Raw genomic sequence first — 14,413 nt, 5'->3', positions numbered from 1 at the left:
TTTATTTTACGAGAAAATATGTACAACTTTTGTAAATTTAAACTTAATGGCACAAAAAATCATTTTTCACCAAAAACATTTGGCACATTTAAATTTCACAAATATGTTAGCCATCTAATGGCCCAACAACTTCAAGGCCCATGACACTTTGATAATCCAAAACACTTTTGGAAACCCTAGTCGTCATCGCCGTCGCTGGAGCTTCGTCGCCGGATTCCGGCCAACACAAATTTTTTTTTTAATTTTAAAGAGGGGCTGTTCGGGGGCTGCCCTTGCTGCCCAAGAACGGCCCTAAATCGGCCTTGATTTTATTGCAACAAATCATCTCATGCGGTTAGAAATCGACCTCAATATAATATCATGTATATGCTACACAAAATAGTAACCATAGCTCGTGATACACTTGAAAGGAGATCGGTTACGGTGCCGGTTGCACAACGGAAGTTTAAAAAACAAATTTCAACAAGAAAACCGAGCACCACTACAAGTTGTGTGTAGCAAATACGAAAACACACAAATGTCATACATAGGGTGTTTAGAATTTTTACCTATCAATCACAAGGATTGATGTTATGGCTCCAACCAAGTTGTATACTACTTGGCTCTTGAAAAGAAGACAAATCTACAAGCTCTCCTTGCTCTTGAACTCCTTTATTCAAAATCAAGCCCACCACCAACAAGCTAAATCCCCTCTAATTTTGCACTAGAAAAATTAAAAGATTTTTCTTTGAAAAGTATTTTCTTTCCTCAACAATTGAAAAAGAAAAATTGAGGGAGAATAGGGATAAAAATTTCGGCCAAGTGAGAGTGAGAGGAGAGAAGGGAAAACTTCTCTTGGTTGTGCAAAAAGTGATAAAGTTAATGAGCATGCCATGCAAGGTTTAATGAAAAAGTGCCTCCAACCCTTCACCTTCCTAACATTCTTTTTGTTTGGGCTTGTAACAATTACAAGGCCCATAAATTTAATTTAAATGTCTCAACATATTTGAGCCCAATTAAACCTTACTTGAATCACTCAAGCCCACTAGTTAAATATTTATTTCTAATTGGGCTCTACAAGGCCCAATGCAATTCAATTTATTCAACACTTGAATTAATTTAATTATTTGGACTTTACTAGGCCCACTAGTGTTTCATTAATTCAACACTTGAATTAATTTAATTTAGTCCATAATAATGTTTATGAAAATCACAATTTTCAAATACATTATTTATTTGGCCAATTTTTAATTTAGGAACACTTCCACAAATTAAAAGTTACATTCCCCTCATAGAAGTCGTACTTTTATTTTATTTACGCTTATAAACTCCTTTATAAGCCGTTCAACACATTGAACTATTTTACTTCTCAACGGGATCTAGAAAGATAGTACTTGTGTGGCCCTCAATGGTTCATTGATACAACTAGCCGTGGGTTCACATCTCCAAATGATTCGGGACTAAACATGTCCTTATATGAGCATATCCCAACTGCTCCATTCTTACTTATCAACTCCTTGATAAGAAGAACGTCAGAACTCAAGTCTGATAGTACCCAACAAATCATGTTAAACGCCTAGCAGCATCGCTTACATGATTCCCTATGTATCAAATGATAGTGCCTGCAGAACCATTCTATTCTGGTTAGCGTACAGCACGGTCCCTTCAACTCATATATCCCGACCGATTCGACAACCATTGGTATATCGAGAGTTGTCAATGAATCGATACTATGTGTCATGTCGTAGTTGCATCGATGGTGTAATTTAAGAAATCCCTTTCTTAATTACCACCATACTCTGATCAGAGATTTCAAACTACATACACAGAGGATATCCATACTCAAAGGTAAGCGGTGAATCCCCGACTACATTGCATCGAATCCTATATGTATCGATAAAACACTCAATCTTGCCACCTGATGACCCCATATGAGTCGGTAAAAAGTAAAAGTGCAATGCTAGCATAAAGAGTCTCAATGTTGTCCCGGGTCATAAGGACTAATGGTGTACAACCATAAACTAGGACGTTTCAACTCGATAAGTGAGAACCACTTGGAAAGTCCTTTATAGAGGGTTGTTCAGTGCACTCTACAAGGAGCACCTATCTGCATGTTCGGACATCACAATGTCCCCTACCAATGAAACATGGTACTCACATCGCAGATACTAGTCTCAAACTCGAGCAGCCTATATCCTTCTTAGCGGCGGCTGAATCGACTACGAACTGTTTAGAATATACAGTATTCAAAATATGAGTTTCATGATACTCATCATATGATCATCTCATATTTTTTCTACTATTTGTATATTCAAGGACTTTATCTATAAAACTAGCATGGGTATACAGATAAAGATGCGCCAAAACAATAATTTGAAATATTATTAAAATGAAGATTTTTTATACATAGAGTTTTAACATAAACACTCGGCCAACAATTGGCTCGACGGGTACCTACTCTAACTGGATTTCCATCATTTTTAGTCTCCTGCGAAGGAGACAAGGGTGAGGGTGTACATATCCCAGGTGAGACAAGTGGTGAAGAGTGGGAGTAGATCAGTCTATCATCAACCTCCGTCCGTCATTAGTAATATCAATTCACTTTTATATTCACCAGTACATTGCGCGCTACAACTAGCAAGCAGACCCTTTACTAGTAAGGGAAAACGCTAGCGCGCAACGGCTGATGAAAAGCCAGCAACTAACTTGTTAGGAATAGGTTTTAGCTTGCCCCTTTCTTCTTATTAGGTTGATAGACTTGGAACCCTATACAAGGGGCTGCCTTGCTGCTCCCCCCTATCTCTAAAGGGGCTTATGTACTCTAGTCGTTACCACTAAACGACGAAGCCAGGAGCGGAAGGAGGGACTTGAACCCTCAACCTCAGCCTTGGCAATTCACGTATCACAACATACGGATGACTTTTGTTTTTCCGCCGGACCACAGTCTTGACCTCCGATCGAGCTACGAAGACGAGTAGATAGGCGGCTAGGGGGGAGAGGGGCTAAAGGCTGCCTTTTCAATCAATCTCCAACCGCTCAGTGCCGCTATTGGTGCGAGTTGTAAGGAGTCTTGATCTCGAGTCAAGCTGGGGCCTCATTTCATTCTCTATAGAGGAATGAGTGCACCGAAAAATCAGACAAGTTGCTCCCTCGCTTCGCAGCGGCGACATCTGTCTTTTAAATTCAACTAAGTCATTTCCTAAGATGGCCCCTCTTATTCTATGATAATCCAAGCTGCAGCTCCACGAGTCTGCTCGAAACCGGTCGATTCCTAAGCCATTCATTCTCCCCTCTCGGTTGGCCTTTGCCAGCCACTACAAGTAAGAGAACCTACAGTGAATGAACAACAAGAACCGCAGATTTTGACCGGATTGTGCACCTTTGTCTCTGGCTATGTAGATGTGCATAAAGAAGGGACGGGACATCTCTCTCTGGGGGAAGAAGCTTCATTCCATCTAGCCTCACGAACTTCTTACTGGGGCAGTACTATAGGCATTTTCGAGTGTTTGGATGCACGTGTTTTGTTCATATTCCTGCGCAGTTAATAGAAAAATTGTCCCCAAGGCAACCACTTGTGTCTTTCTTTGATATTCTCAGTCCTGGTATAGATGCTATGACGTGATGAAATCAAAGAGACTCGATGTATCCTTAATGCTCTCTTTAATGGAAATGGAGTTGCCTCATATTTTCCTTAATGTATCCTTAATGCACGTGTTTTGTTCCCAGGTCAGGCTGCTCCAGAAGATCAGCAGCCTAGCCTAGTTGCTTCCCTTCCAGTCGTCTCCTCAGATTCTGGATCTCTCTCTTAGGTTCGTCGATCCTCTCAAGTTTCTTATCCTGTTGAAGGATTTTTATCTTATATATCGTTTTCCCAAAAAGATCAAGCTTACCTCATTTTAGTTCAATCTTCTCATGAACCTGAATCATTTGCTGAAGCCTCCAATCATTCTTGCTGGAGAGATCCTATACAGGAAGAAATCAATGCCCAGGAAAAAAAAAGAATAAGTCTTAGTCTCATTGTCTGCAAGTGGATTTACAAGATCAAGCATAAAGCAGATGGTTCGGTAGAGAAAAGCTAGATTAGTAGCTAAAGGATTCCTTCAAGAATATTGAGTCGAACCCTTTAAGAGATAGGGAAAACATTTGCTCCAGATTGCTAAACACCATTTGTGGCATTCTTGCCTTGGCTGCAATCAAAAGGTTGCCTCATTTCAATTTTATGTGAAGAATGCCTTTCAACAACATAAGGGAAGGAGGGATCCACAATAATTTCTATTCAGCCTCCTCCAACTCCAGGCTTCTCTTCTCCTAGGAATCCTAACTTGGTATGCAAGCTCAAGAAAGCGATTTACGTTATGGTCTCTGACAAGCAAAAGCAGGAGGTTTCGGTTATGTCGAACACCGAGGTTAGGTCCGCTTCGCTTCCTTGCGAAGATTTTGAAAGGATTTCTTAGAGTGCACTATTGATCTCTTGAAGCGTGAATCCCGACATTGCCATTGCGAATAGCCACGGGGTGCGCAGCGTGGGGTGGGCATCAATTGAGCTATTTGCGGAGTAGCTAAAGGGGATCTGAGGACAACTCTTTCCCCTCAGTTACAGGACAGTGGACCATATTCCTATCTACTTTTTCTCGACCCGCCCTTTCTCTTGCTTGGTTGAATGACATAAGAGAGCAACCTGCCCGAACTAGCCTCTACTTCACACAATGACAGAGGGAACTAGTATCTGACGAAAGTCAATTACTAGGTGTTTGACGGCTTGTACCACAAGGACAGTCTGATCGTTAGTTCCTCGATCCTGCCTTCTGCTGCGCTTCTTTTCGTTAGTTTGAAAACGTCTTTTGAGCCCTAGTTCTAGAGGAAGTTGATTTTCTAGTAATAGGAGAGGAATCCCATCAACATATGTAAGCGCTGTAATGTCTCGCAATGGCAGAAGAAAGAGATATCATTGCTAATCGGTAGGAAAGGAAAGACCCTGCGTCTTTCTTCTCTAAGCAAAGCATACTTTTCCCTGTGAACAAATATTTCTTTTACCAAATGAAAACCAAAGATGATCCTTAGCACAAGCAATAAGCTGTAATAATACATTTCCTAAGGACTCTTCTTGGGGAGTAGGAAGTGTCTGCAAGCCTAGTCCTTATCGCTCGGACTCCAACAAGAGTTCGAGCATTAGAAGCAGGGGTAGGGCTAGTCTGGGTATGAATCCTTTCCTAGAGTGAGTCCTTCTGATCTAAGATCACCCTAAGGAGATAGAAGGAGCAAGGCTCTAATCCCCATTTTACCTATTGATTAGAGCTAGGAATCCTATAAGCTAAAAGAGTCAGGTAAGGCAATGATAATTGTTCCCGCTGGTTTGTTTAGGAGACTAGCTTTTTGAATTAGAATTCCTTTGTGAGTTCAGGTCTTTCTGAAAGCCAGTTCCTGAGTTCATGACTTCAGAAGTGAAGCAAGGAAAGCTGTCTAATCGCTCTAAGCCAGTTGTTAAAGTGAGTTAAGGTCTTTCCGAGTTCAGGTCTTCCTTCTTTCATGAGTTTAGGAGTGAATGAGCTAAGCCAGATCGCTATTCCTGACTTGAGAGTCCTGTTGTATTTCACATTTTCTTATGAGTAAGGAAGTAATCAAAGGGATGACCAGCCGATGACCCGGATTCCAATCGCTGTTACATATGTATTAATTCGTGAAAGCTCTTCATATCGATCTCTCGATTACGCCTCCCCAGACCCGAACTACCCATCCATTCTGTTGACAATGAGTTCTCCCTGAACCGGATGGAAGCGAATGATCAGGCGCCATCTCCTTCTCATTGCTCTTCACCAATGGGGAAGAGAGTCCACCAATTCTTGATTCCTATACCAGGGCCTTTCAACCATCTCTTTCTGTAGAGGCCTCTAAATACGTACTTGAAAATTTGCGGAAAATTTAAAATTTTTCTTTTTACAATTAAAATGCATCATTCATAAATGAATAACTGATAAAAGTTTAACCATTCAAAATAGCAGCGGAAGTAAATGTTTGTTTGCAAGAAAATAATTTAAAACAATTCAACAACGAAGAAATTTGTTTGAGTCAAAATAGTAAATGCTAAAAACATGAGGTCCTCGGGTTCCACTACTGCCAACCCAAGCTAGCTCACTGGTCCCCGCCCTCGGTCTCTGCCTCATCGCTACCTACAACAATCAAGTCTAGTGAGTCTAAAGACTCAACATGCCTATAGCGTAAATAACGAGTAAATAAATAATAAAATTGCATGCAAGTGAAAATATCATGTCGTGAGGCATAACGTAAAATATCGTGTCATGATTAATTATAATACGTGCATAACTGAACTGAAAATCATAGTGAAAATTTTTGCTCCTTGGAGCCCTGTAATGAAATAGCATGTAATAATTTTCTTGGTGAGATTATGGTCTACGCAAGTGGCCCCTGAACTGAACTGACCGGTAACTGGCGACCGGGTGGTACCAAACTGAACTGACCGGTAACTGGCGACTGGGTGAAGTAATAATCTCATGATAGTAAAGTGCCCACAAGCAATATCGCATAAATCACAAAATGAATATTTTGCACGTAATATAATTAAATAACATAATCGAATATGAACAATTTCGATTTTCTTGCATTAAAATCATGTACTTGCGATATTTAAAAATACCTATATGGCTTGATTGAAGAGTGAAATAAGATATAAACATGTCTTGGTTTGTTTTGACAGAAAACAAAGCAAAATGACCATTTTGCCCCTAGAAACCCGAAAATTATCGTTTCACCCCTGGACCTCTAAAATTGACCCGAAGCTTACCAAACTCCTTAAAATATTCCAAAACATTTTTAAAAGTATTCCTTGACGTAAACCCGAGCCAAAATCAGAACTTAAATGATTCGTTTTAAAACTCGGACCGGGGTCCCGGTTTTAACCCGAATCGACTCAAAACTTAATCAAATTTCTCCCAACTTTTTACCATATCTTACAAACACTTAAAGGTCCTAAAATCCAACAATTCCAGCCCCTAAACTCACGAGACCAACCTCTTACAACTGCTGGAAAGTTACAGGAAAATTGCAACTTCCCTACCCCAAACCCGAAATGACACCACTCGCCTCCTAGCGCTTCTCGGCTCGCTTAAGCTCTTCCCAGCTACAAACCAACCCACTAGGGACCAAGACCAGACACTAACGGACCTATCATACCCACGCCACAAGTCCCACGCAAGCCGCCAATTGCTAAGAATCGAGGATCAACAAGAAGCTCCTACCGCGGCTAACCCGTATCACCCTTGCTCGACCGCTCCTTCCGTCGTTTCCAGCATGGTTCGAGCCATTCCAGACCCCAACTCAGACCCACCAGGGTCTGGTCCAGGGCTGGAGAAGGCCCTTGCACAGCCTGAGTGGCAGGAAAGTGAATCGAAACTCCTCACACCTCACACCAGATCGGCCCCTCACCCTTTTTCATCAAAACTCGAACAAGTTGCATACACCAGCACCTAAGCCTCCACAACCATGATCTGTACAGCCCCTTACCACCCTAATACAGTAGCCCCTTGCACAGAAAAAATCAGAAAACGTGAACATCAAATCACATATGCAAGAAACCACAAGGAAACCGAAAATCCTTCATGGAAAAGCTAGGATCGAAACTTTTCATGCAAGCACACCACCATCAGTATATATTAACGTGTATGATGCAGAAAAATGATACAAAACGTGCCTTGATGATTTCTACGCAAGAACGTCGAAGAAATGAGCAACGGGGAAGCGCCCGAAAAATTCTTTTGCAAGAAAATGAAGTGGCCGAACTTTGCTTGAGTTGCTGCTGGAAAAACCGAGATAATGGAGAGGGGAGGGGAGGTTTGTGAGTGGAGGAAAGTGGAGGCGTCGGTTGATTGGAATAAATGGGTGTAGGGTATCAAATAGTATATTAGTTAATTAGGTAATTATCAAGATAATGAACCTTAATTATTAATTAAAAAGTTTAAAAGAGTTTTAGGCTCAATAAACTTAAAATTAGACCCATTAAATCCAAACATACTCTCGAAAAATATTCCGTGTTGCAAAGTTTTTGAAAACATTAACCGAACCTTCAAAAAGTTCCCCGATTCGCTAAAATTTACGTACCGATTAAAATAAAATCTTGCGGGTAAAATACCCCCAAAAATCTCATTTTTTTGAAAAATACACTTAAAAACACCTTATATTAATTAATAAAAAAAATTCATGTAATTAAAATAATTTTCCTGAAAATTCTCCGGTCCCCTTTCCTCGTTCGAGCGCGAAATGCAACTTAAAAATCTTTAATGCATGAACCTATAAAATTTCATGAAATAAATTCTATTATGAAATAATTATGTATGAACTTTAAATAAATCATGAATTAAAACACAACTTAATGAAATAAACATGCATTTAATGCTTTAAGAGAATTTAATAAAATACCAAAGAAATTTAATAACTTGCATGCATGCCAACTTTTTAAATTATATTTACTAACATGCTAAATTACCACTTCTTAAATAAGTCTTTATTAACTTATCTCAATACTCCATCTCCAGTCCGGCCTCACTTATTTAACTGAAAATGTGACAATTAAACTACTACGTAAAATAAATAAATTTAAAGAAAAGAATTTAAATACTCATGCAATAAAAATCATTTTAATTTAAATACTAGAAATTATGCATGGCTTATACGCAGTCCAAGTTACGGGTTCTACAATCCTTCCCCCCTTAAAAGAAATTTCGTCCTCGAAATTAAAACTCACCGAATAGCTCTGGGTACCAGCTCCTCATCTCTGGCTCAGATTCCCACGTAGCTTCCTCCTCTAAATGGTTAAGCCATTTGACTTTGACTCGCTGTACAATTTTGTTCCGAAGCTTCTTTTCCTGCCTGTCTAAGATCTGCACTGGTCTCTCCTCATAAGACAGGTTTGGAGTAAGCTGCAACGGCTCAAAGTTCAGGACATGCGAAGGATTTTCCATATACTTCCTCAGCATAGAGACGTGGAACACATTGTGTATTCCGGCCAGATTCGGCGGAAGAGCAACACTATAAGCTAGCGTCCCAACTCTGTCAAGGATCTCGAATGGTCCAATGAATCTCGGACTGAGCTTCCCTTTCTTCCCAAATCGCATGACACCCTTCATAGGTGCCACTTTCACAAAGACATGGTCGCCCACGGCGAACTCTAAATCTCTCCTCCGCTGGTCAGCATAACTCTTCTGTCGACTCTGAGCAGTCCTCATCCTGTCACGGATCTGGGCTACTACATCGACAGTCTGCTAAATAATCTCTGGACCCAGCTCGGCTCTCTCTCCTACCTCATCCCAATGAACAGGAGATCTACACTTGCGACCATACAATGCTTCATACGGAGCCATTCCTATAGACGACTGAAAGCTGTTGTTATAGGTGAACTCCACTAATGGCAAGTTCGACTCCCGACTCCCGAAGAAATCGATGACACAAGCACGGAGAAGATCCTCCAAAATCTGAATAACTCGCTCCGACTGTCCATCTGTCTGCAGATGGAAAGATGTGCTAAACAGCAACTTCGTACCCATGGTCGAATGCAAACTCTTCCAAAACGAGAAAGTGAATCTAGGGTCTCTGTCAGATACGATAGAAACGGGAATACCATGAAGTCGGACTATCTCCCGGATATACAACTCAGCATACTGAACCATGGTGAAAGTCGTCTTGATAGGCAAGAAGTGCGCTGATTTGGTAAGACGATCGACAATCACTCAGATAGCATTAGATCCTCTGACTGACTTCGGTAAACTGGTCACAAAGTCCATGGTAACATTCTCCCACTTCCACTCGGGAATAGGGAGAGGCTTGAGCAAACCTGCTGGTCTCTGATGTTCTGCCTTCACTAACTGACAAGTCAGACACTCGGATACAAAACGTTTGATATCCTTCTTCATTCCTGCCCACTAGTACAATAACTGCAGGTCTTTGTACATCTTCGTACTCCCTAGATGAATCGAGTACGGTGACATATGGGCCTCTGATAGAATATCTGATCGGATAGAATCATTGCTAGGAACTCATATCCTGTCCCGATATCTGACAATACCGTCACTAACTGTATACAAGACCTGCCCTTGGCCTCATCTCGCTGCTTCCACTTTGCCAACTACTCATCTGCTGGCTGACTACTGCGAATACGGTCAATGAGAGAAGACTGGATAGTCAAGGTAGATAGACGGGGAACTCTACCTCGAGGATATGTCGCTAGATCAAACCTCTGCATCTCAGACTGAAGAGGTCTCTGAATCGTCAAATGAGCCATCACTGCGACTTTTCTGCTCAATGCATCCGCAACTACATTAGCTTTACCCGGGTGGTAGCTAATGTCACAGTCATAACCCTTCACAAGCTCCAACCATCGCCTCTGACGCATATTCCGCTCTTTCTGCGTAAAGAAGTACTTGAGGCGCTTGTGGTCGGTAAAGATCTGGCACTTCTATCCATACAAATAATGCCTCCAAATCTTCAAGGCAAAAACCACGGCGGCAAACTCTAGATCATGGGTAGGGTAGTTCTTCTCATGAGTTTTCAACTGTCTAGAAGCTTATGCTATTACGTTTCCATGCTGCATCAATACTGCGCCTAGACCGAGCTTCGAAGCATCGGTATACAGAACAAAATCTTCAGGCCCTGATGGCATAACCAAAACTGGTGTTGAGATAAGAGCTTGCTTCAAAGTATCGAAGCACTTCTGACACTCCTCGTTCCACACAAATTTAGCATTCTTCTTGGTCAACGTTGTGAGTGGAACGGCAATAGAGGAGAATCCCTGAATGAATTTCCGATAATATCCTGCTAACCCAAGAAAACTGCGGATCTCAGATGCATTCTGCGGCACAACCCAATCTCTGACTGCTGCAACTTTTGCTGGGTCTACCTCAATACCGCTGCTAGAAACAATGTGGCCTAAGAACGCCTCCTTCTCTAACCATAATTCGCACTTACTGAACTTGGAGAGTAACTTGTGCTTCTGCAAGGTCTGCAACACTGTGGTCAGGTGTCTGCTGTGATCCTCGTGATTCTCTGAGTAGACAAGAATGTCGTCTATGAATACTATCACGAACTGATCAAGATACGGCTGAAACACGCGATTCATGAGATCCATGAAGATCGCTGGCGCATTCGTCAAACCGAACGGCATCACAAGGAACTCGTAGTGGCCATAACGAATCCTGAAAGCAGTCTTCGAAACATCGGCGTCTTTCACCCTCAACTAGTAATAACCAGAACGCAGATCTATCTTGGAGAATACTGAAGCTCCCTGCAACTGATCAAATAAATCCTCAATCCGCGGGAGTGGGTATTTGTTTTTCACTGTAACCCTGTTCAATTCCCGGTAATCAATGCAGAGCCTCATCGAGCCATCCTTCTTCTTCACAAACAAAACTGGCGCGCCCCATGGTGAAAAACTCAGGCGAATGAACTCCTTGTCTTGAAGTTCCTGAATCTGCTTCTTAAGCTCTGCCTTCTCTGTCGGCGCTAATCGGTATGGCGCTTTGGATATCGGAGTCGTACCTGGCATAAGCTCAATAGAAAACTCCACCTCTCGCTCGGGTGGCATACCAGAGACGTCCTCGGGAAAAACGTCTAAGAAATCTCTGACAATCAAAACATCTGCGGCTGACTGACTGGGTGCCTCGGGGACAGATATAAAGGTTGCTAAAAATGCCCGACACCCTCTATGCATGAGCTTCCTAGCCTGAACATAAGGTATAATGCGCGGTAAAGGAAAGTACCTGTCTGGCTCAAATAAGAACTGCTCCATTCCCGGCAGTCGGACTAGAACAGATCTCCACTGGAAGTCTATCAACACTCTGTTCCGCAATAGCCGGTCCATCCCTACGATGATGTCAAACTCTGGCATCGACAACACTATAAGGTCCGCATATACAAGATTTCCATGCAGCTCCAGGTCTATGTCTCGGATCACATTGGTAGCTGCCATCTCCTCGCCTGACGGCAATACTACTGAATAGGCTAAATCTAGCCCAACTGTCTTGAGCTTGAGGAAATTAGCAAAGACCTCCGAAATGAATGAGTGAGTGGCCCCTGAATCTATCAAGGCCTTCGTAGCGGAACCAGATATAAAAATCCTCCCTGAAACATCGGAACTCTAAGTTGAACCCAATAGTTACAAGAACTAAACTTATAGACATGCAAAGGCCAGAGTTCTTCTATTCTAATTCCCTAAAATAATACTGAGTAGAGCATGCAATCCTATCGCAATTTCTAAGTTCAAAATCTTAATCCCGATTCCCGAAACATTAAAATTCAAATATTAATTTAAAGCTTTAAGGTACCTGTCAAAAGCATGGTCTCCGGGTTCGTCTCCGCTGCATGGAGAGCAAACACCCTGCCTTGGGTAGGCAGGTTCCTCTGAGGGCACTGCGTCAGCACGTGGTCTAGGCTACCACACTTGTAACACTTCCCTGAGCCATACATACATACTCCAGCATGGCGGCGAGTGCACTTGGGACAGACTGGTTGCTCAAAGGTCTTAGGGACTGCGCGTCCCTGCTGCAGCTGCTGAGCGCGATTTCCGTGTGGGCCGTGGAAAGGCCTCTTATTCTGCTGCTGAGGAGGAGGGCGGTGTGGTACCTGGACTGGTCGCTTACCCAAGCGATCCCTCTCAATGTCAATCAGATCTTGCTCTACGGCAAGAGCTCTAGAAACGGCAACTTCAAAAGTAGTAGGGCCAGCAACCCTAACATTGCGGCGTAAGATCGGGCGCAGTCCATCCAGAAAGTGCCTCAGCTTGGCACCCGCATCCTTCGCAATCAAGGGCACAAAGTGACAGCCCCTCTCAAACTTACGGATGAATTCCGTAACAGTCAGCTCTCCCTGCCTCCGGGTCATAAACTCCCTGGTCAAACGCGAACGCACCTCATCAGTAAAATATTTGGAGTAAAATACCTCCGTGAAGCGTGTCCAACTCAGCGTAACCAAGTTCAGGGCTACTGATGCTCCTTCCCACCATAAGAAGGCATCTCCTCCGAATAAGTAGCTGTCACACCGGACTCTGTCTGCATCTCCAAGCTCCATGAATTCGAAGATAACTTCAAGGGACTTGATCCAGCCCCCGGCAATCATGGGGTCTGTCGTCCCTGAAAACTCCTTACGACGCATCTTCATGAATCTCTCGTAGACAGCCTCAGGCCCTGTCGGCCTGGTCGCCACAGCATTGTTCCCCGCAAACTGTGCCAAGAACTGAGTCATAACAGCTAGCATCTGGGCATTCATATTTGGTGGAGGGGGTGGAGGTCCGTTCCCCTCCTGTCTGTGCTCCTCTCTGTCCTCATGAAAAGGCTCATCATCACCTCTCGGGCGTCCAACTTGGCGTCTAGGAGGCATACTGTTCCATAAATAACCCATACGTAACCAACTTGCATAATTCCATAATTTATTTAAATGTAAATAAATATTGAACGATTAAAATCTAAACGTAAAAATACATAATAAGAACATGCAGTTAAAAAAATTTCTGGCTTTAAATAAAATGCATGAATGTAAAACTTACAGACCGAAGACGTGACTTCATGAGCTTCTCGTGGTCAGTAGTTGTACAACCCTTTACAAGAACATAGGCTCTGATACCAGCTGTAGAGGCCTCTAAATACGTACTTGAAAATTTGCGGAAAATTTAAAATTTTTCTTTTTAATTAATTAAAATGCATCATTCATAAATAAATAACTTATAAAAGTTTAACCATTCAAAATAGCAGCGGAAGTAAATGTTTGTTTGCAAGATAATAATTTAAAACAATTCAACAACGAAGAAATTTGTTTGAGTCAAAATAGTAAATGCTAAAAACATGAGATCATCGGGTTCCACTACTGCCGACCCAAGGTAGCTCACTGTTCCCCGCCCTCGGTCCCTGCATCATCGGTACCTACAACAATCAAGTCTAGTGAGTCTAAAAACTCAGCATGCATATATCGTAAATAACGAGTAAATAAATAATAAAATTGCTTGCAAGTGAAAATATCATATCGTGAGGCATAACGTAAAATATCGTATCATGATTAATTATAATACGTGCATAACTGAACTGAAAATCATAGTGAAAATGTTTGCTCCTTGGAGCCCTGNCGTAAAGTGACCACAAACAATATCGCATAAATCTCAAAATGAATATTTTGCACGTAATATAATTAAAAAACATAATCGAATATGAACAATTTCGATTTTCTTGCATTAAAATCATGTACTTGCGATATTTAAAAATACCTTTATGGCTTGATTGAAGAGTGAAAGAAGATATAAACATGCCTTAGTTTGTTTTGACAGAAAACAAACGAAATAACGACGCGGCGCGGCGGAGACGGAGTGCTCTTCACTTTCTTACTTTTTCTCTCATAATTCCTTTAAACCAAACATGCACCATAATTATTATAATAGCGAAAAAAA

This window comes from Primulina huaijiensis, chromosome 12 (genome assembly GCF_012295235.1).
Source record: "Primulina huaijiensis isolate GDHJ02 chromosome 12, ASM1229523v2, whole genome shotgun sequence".
In the NCBI taxonomy this organism is placed as follows: Eukaryota; Viridiplantae; Streptophyta; class Magnoliopsida; order Lamiales; family Gesneriaceae; genus Primulina; species Primulina huaijiensis.
This window is presented reverse-complemented; position numbering follows the sequence as displayed.